Genomic DNA, 6,000 nt, shown 5'->3' on the forward strand with positions numbered 1-6,000 from the left:
AACAGGTAAGAAAGGAAGAAAATGCACCAGAATTATTAAAAGAAAGAGAAACATACTAATCACCTAAGCAGCGCACTCATTTCAATGTTTAATAATATTTTTTAACATCCCAGCATACGCTGCCGAATCAAAAATTACCCACAGCACCACCTGTGCATCCCCTGGGACACAGGATTTAGAGTTCTCCCGCGCAGTCCCGGAGTCCTCATTTCTAAATATTGTTTTTTGCTATTTCTTGGTATTCCACCCCATCCCACCCCTGCAGATTAGGAGCCAAAAACATTATAGTAAATTTTTTTCACCATCAAAGCCTTTTAAATAACATCTCCACAAAGCCCAAGTTAATTACATAACTCATGTGCTTGAGGAAAAAAATCACATATATTTCTATCATTTTGGAAGCTGCTTCCACCCGTTTGTGTGTGTACAAAGCATATGAACCAAGTGTGGGGTGCCAAGGGCCCACTCTGCTCCCCAAATCTGGGTGGGATAGCATGCATGCCATCAGCCCCTGGATCTTTTCCATCCGCTTAGTCCTCCCCTCTTGCTATATTCAGCAAAGGTTCTGGGCTTTGTGTGGTCTGGGACGGAGCCAACTGCACATGGCAGATGAGCCGCTGAAGCAATACTAGGGAATGAGGAGGGACTGGGGCTGTGAGGAGGAGCCCTGGTCCACTCCATCACCCAAGCCGAAGGAAGAGCTGGGGTTCTGATCTATTGGGAATCTGACAATTAAAACGAGGTAACACCTGGCCAAGGCCAAGATGCCGCTCAAGCCTTCCGGACTGGCCTCCCTCAAACTCTACTTCAGATGGTGGGTCAGTCGTATACAAACAAAGCCTTAACAGAAATGTTACCAAGGAAATAATAGCCATTTCCAATGATAATACACAATTTTAGCCCCAGCGCTTGGCTGATTTAGGTGTTCGGCCAATGTGTCAAGCAGGCTGCCTTCCTGAGGCGGGCTTTAATGGGTAACTGGCAGGCTCTGGCAGCCTTATTTCTGCTGCAGATTTGGTCTGTCATTGAGTAGCCAATACTTGCCATTCATCTTTGATCTCTTTGGACAGGCCTGATCAAAAGATGTCATTTGACCCTACTCCACTTGGCAGAAACTTGTATGACTCTCATAAAGGGGCCACCCCAGCTATAAATAAAATGACATTATTATTTTTCTGTCCTATCATGTAGAAGAGACAATTATGATAATGTAGTGTCTGTCATCGGGAGCCCAGCAAATTGCTAGCTCTCACGCAACTGTTTAGCTTTCTTATTTGTTTTTTGTCTGTTTTCCTCCATTTCAAGTTGAAAATAAAGCAGAATTGAAATCCCTAATACTCTGCCTCCCGCTCCAATCGTCTCAGGGCTCCTTCCCATGGCAGTGACATGCAGGTGTGGCTAGCAGCTTGCATGTGTCAGCAGTGGGCTGTGGCTGCGTTGGCCAAGCTAGGTAACAATGGGATCTGGTCTGCCCTTCAGTTCGGTGTTTTAAAACCAAACTAACCTCTGGAATTAGAACTAAGAGATGCATCTGCAGCTACATAAAAATCACAGGAAGGGCCCATTGTGTCCCTAATCAACTTACAGCAAGGGGAAAAACAATATACGACAGACGGTTCACCCAACAGGCACGATAAACTCAACCCAGTTTGCACTCCGTGGGGGAGTACTCAGTGGAGGGTCACCACTGGTCTGAGTGTGTGTAACCTTTTCTAGTGTGGACTGATAAGGCATCAGCTCTTATTATTTATGGAACTAGAGGCTTGGGTGCCATGAGTCTGCCTCCTTCTGTGTGCAGGGCTCTGTGGGTACCCAGGGTTAATGGTAGGAGACTACTAGTGTCTCGATGACGGTAGGAGTTGTGTGCCAGTGTGCATCAGGGATGGTGAGTTATCAACCCACCGTGTGGCAGGAACATGGCCTGCTGTGCAGTCCTTCCCCAACTGTGGTCTTGCCTCAGAAGAGCAACTGGCGAGACACTATCAGGGAGAACCAGATCCCAGCTGTGCCTGCACAGAAATGACATCCCAAAACAGGAAGTGGTAGCAAAAGACCCTTGCAGGTATACACCAAATCCAAATTAATCCAAAGAAAACAAGCCACAGTGATTAACTTAATGGTAGCACTGGTGAGGGCTACATCGGAACCTTCCCATTACCTGCTCAGGGTCCAGTCACTGCGACAGGCCACCTGTCTGTCACCTTTGCTGATGCTAAACCAAGAGTATGCTCTTCTGTGAGCTTATGACCATGGGGTTGTTCAATCATAGGACCTCCTGCTATTGCAGCTGCGTCTGGAACATGGGAGAACTGGAGAACTGCTGGGCATGAAGACAAACACAGTGGACTTGCTTTTGATCTTCTGGACTGCACTGTGCACACAGGAGCAGGGCTCCGGGAGTCCTAAAGTCAAAAGTGCTGCCATTTGCCTGTTCTGGCAACAAGATATGAGGTGGCCACCCAGGAGCCCCAGGTTGGTGGATGCATAGTGACAAAATGCAAAGGCGGAAGAGACAGAAGGGGCAAATTTTCTAATTTGTCTACAGGAGGAAGGTGGTCTCTAGCTAGTCAGAGACGCAAGAGACGTTGCAAGAACAGGAGCCTGAGGCAGAGCTGATGGCGTGCTGGGGCATAACTGAGACTCTCTTGCTGGATGCGTGAATCATTTTCTACAAGAGCATATCTCTGTGTTCTGGCACAGTGGAGGGGTCAAGAAAGGCTGGAAGCAGTATCCAAACTGGAACATGAAAACAAACAGTGGAGAAAAACCAGCATCCTTTCAGTCATCCGAACAAGATGTCTGTCTCAAAACACCAGAAAAGATGACCCTCAAGACTACCAGTGCATACTGTTCCATGAGGGGCGGGGCGCCCCCACTTTCAGGAAGCCACCTGAGTTCTCTTCACCTCCTGGGATAAGTAACATCCTTTTTTCACGTTCCTGTCTTACTCAGCATCCATCTTGGCTATAATGTCTGCATCAGAAGTACCTGCCCGGGTCACGTCCTCTGCCCTAAGACCTCTTTAAGACTTCCTGTCTTAAAGCAGAACCTGCCAGTGCTGGCCTGGACACATCTGGCTCAGTACACAGCTGCTCAGACCAGCTCAAGGCACACTCCAGTGTCCTCCAGGAACTGTGTCACAGAAAAAAAAAAGCATTTTCCTTCCTTGAGCTTAAGCAATGCCTCCTCTCTCATCCCCAGAACCTCAGACCCTCTTCCTCATGCTGTCACAACATCACACGGCTTGCTGAGCCCCTACTGTGTCCCCCAACTTCTCGTGCCTTTCTTACACCCCGAACCCTGCTGATGTACCTCTCTTTCCTCCAAGCTGCCTCTTAGGTGTCAACGAATCAAAACTATAGACCTGAGTGAGCCTGGCAGAAGGGAGGGTAAAACAGGGGCAGGTAACCATAGGTTTTCTTTAGGTCTAAAAGCACACGGGCTAGTCTACATACATTTCCTTTCTGTTTTGATTTTTGGTGTCATATCGATACCAGCGTGCAAACACCTGATGTATGTAAGGACACAGGAACCTGGGACACTTACACTCAGGGCTGGAAGGACAAGAAACAGAAAAGGGCAGGATCCAGATGGTATGATGCCAATGGTCACCTCAGACCTGGGTTCATGTTCTTCTCTATCTGAGCATCTCTGGAGCTTGGGCAAATGACCATGCCTCTCCAAGCTCCTGCTCTTTCTTCTCGAAATTGAGAATCCAAGCATTCTCCATCTGAGAATTGTTCACGGAATTATGCACGCAAAGCACTTAGCACAAAACCTAGCACTGGGCAGACGTTCAATAAAGAGAAGTTATTTCTGGTTGTAGAAATGATGTTTCATCTGCAAGGATGATCCCTACGGTGACAAGGGCAGGATCTCCATGGTGACAGAAATGGTCCCCCACCAGGCCCACCCGTGCAGCTGGCAGAATCCTAAAATGCTCAGAAAATTCTTGCCAATGCACACAGCTGATTCGAGTCCGGGGCGGAGAGCAGTTCACTTCCACAAGGTGGCAGCCCAATTGGGTACCTGCCATAACCCAAAATTCAATCCCAATCCCAGGTCAAGAATTCCATCAGCTAGACAGCCAGTTAGAATCTTGGCTAAACACAGCTATTTTGGTTACTCACGTGATAAGCCTCAATCACATTGGGCAAGGAGCAGGGATAATAGTGGATAGATATGAATCCACCTGACATTCTGGTTGTGAATCTATACATGAGTGCATGTTCCTGAAAAAAGATCAAAAGTAGTACATCCTGGAGGCAGGAGATGGACAAAGGAGGAAACAATAGGGATCAATGCACTGAGGAGCCCTGCTGGGCCTCAGCTCCACTTTACCAGGACTAAGGAGCAAGCGCTAACAGGAGTCTGGAATAAGGTCTGTGACTACACAAGTTTGCCTCTTATGGGAAGAGAAGGCTTGGTGCTACAGCACCCCATCCTTCATTCATAGGCAAGAAATGAAGGAGAAAAGGCTGGGGTGGAAGGAGGACCTGTGAGGCTTGGGATAAGAATCAGAAGGTAAGCAGAATAGGGAAATCCAGTTGAAGAGCCAGGGCTGATGGCACATGCCTGTTATACTTGGTAGGCAGAGGCAAGAGAATCACAAGTTTGGTGGTCTACCTAGGCTACTTTGAATGACAGCCTGGGCAACTCCATGACCCCTTGTCTCAAATAAAAATAGGGGTAAATAGAAGAGCCTCTGCCTAGCATCCCCCAGTGAGGGGCTGGGGTGTGGCTCAGTGGTAGAGCCCCTCCTAGAATCCCCCAGTGAGGGGCTGGGGATTTAGCTTACTGTTATAAAGCTTGCCTACCGTTTCCAAAGGCCCTGTATTCATTCAATGATGGAATGAAAAACTCACGAACAACAGCCAATTATCTTGGCATCCTGGCTTCTCCACCTCCCTGCCTTCCAGCCTCAGTTTTCCTATCTGTAAAAGTGGAGTGATGACATGACCTTTTCCTAGGCAGGAAGGTGTTCCGTATGCTCCTTTCCATAGGGTATGCCTTGGCCCTTTTGCACCCCCTAGGTTTGAACTGAAGAAATCACCAGATCTCAGCTGAATTCGGAGAAACAAGCAGAAATTCACAAGGGACAGACCTAGAGAACTGTCTCCACTGACATGTGAACCACTGAGTTAAAATGAACGAATACTGAATATACCTTTTGAATCATTTCTTCAGCTGTGGGGTGCTGTGAGAGCGGTCCCCGACGGATGGCTCACACAAGAACTTTCTACAGGGTAGAACGTTTGTTGTGTTGGCTATCCATGGGCCTGCTGCAGCACCTCAAAAATCCCCTGCGCCTGATGCCCCATCCTGCCAGGTCCCCTCCTGGCCCCATCACAGACATCTTCCTTTAAGAACACTTCTCTACCTATGGTGGTGTCAGGATCCCTCTGAGAAGCTCACACAAAGCAACAAAGTAGCAACCTGAACTGTCTCACCACCTGGGGGCGGAGTGGGCGTGTCCAAGCCTGAATCGGTTATAAATTACTCCAGTGTCTATCCTGTCTCTTTCCTTCAGATGGCTTCAACGGAGAAAGTGTCCAGTGGGCACCAGCATTCTCTTTAACACTGCCCTACCACTTCTAATCTTTCAGATGAGAGATCTAGTGTCCAATACCGGCTGTAGGCAGGCGGGAGAATCCAGCTCGAATTTAACGACATTGTTTGATTTCACCACATTTATTTTTATGGTTATTTTCTCTTTATGGCGAGTGATTCTGGGTCTTCATTTATAGGAGCGACACACTTTCCTTTTAAAAATAATTTATTTGAGTTAAAAACGTGTGTAAATAATAACGTTCAGGCTGTATGTGTGGTTCGAAGATATGTCAAATGGCGTGGCAGGGGTAGGGTACAGGGTGCTGTGCCTGGCTCTAGGCAAATCACAATCCCAGAGGATTCTGGGAAGAATCCCTCGAGAGGGAGGATCTTGGTCTCCTAGTTAATAAGCAGGATTTGCTGGTAGGATTTCCAACACTCAGACTTCTA

General features: G+C 47.7%; 1 protein-coding gene across 1 annotated transcript in view; it reads right to left on the minus strand.

Annotated features, from left to right (window-relative positions):
* Tshz3 (teashirt zinc finger homeobox 3) overlaps positions 1 to 6,000 on the minus strand; it is a 75,574-nt gene that overhangs the window by 34,031 nt on the left and 35,543 nt on the right. The window lies entirely within an intron of this gene.

This window comes from Microtus pennsylvanicus, chromosome 1 (assembly GCF_037038515.1).
Source record: "Microtus pennsylvanicus isolate mMicPen1 chromosome 1, mMicPen1.hap1, whole genome shotgun sequence".
NCBI lineage: Eukaryota > Metazoa > Chordata > Mammalia > Rodentia > Cricetidae > Microtus > Microtus pennsylvanicus.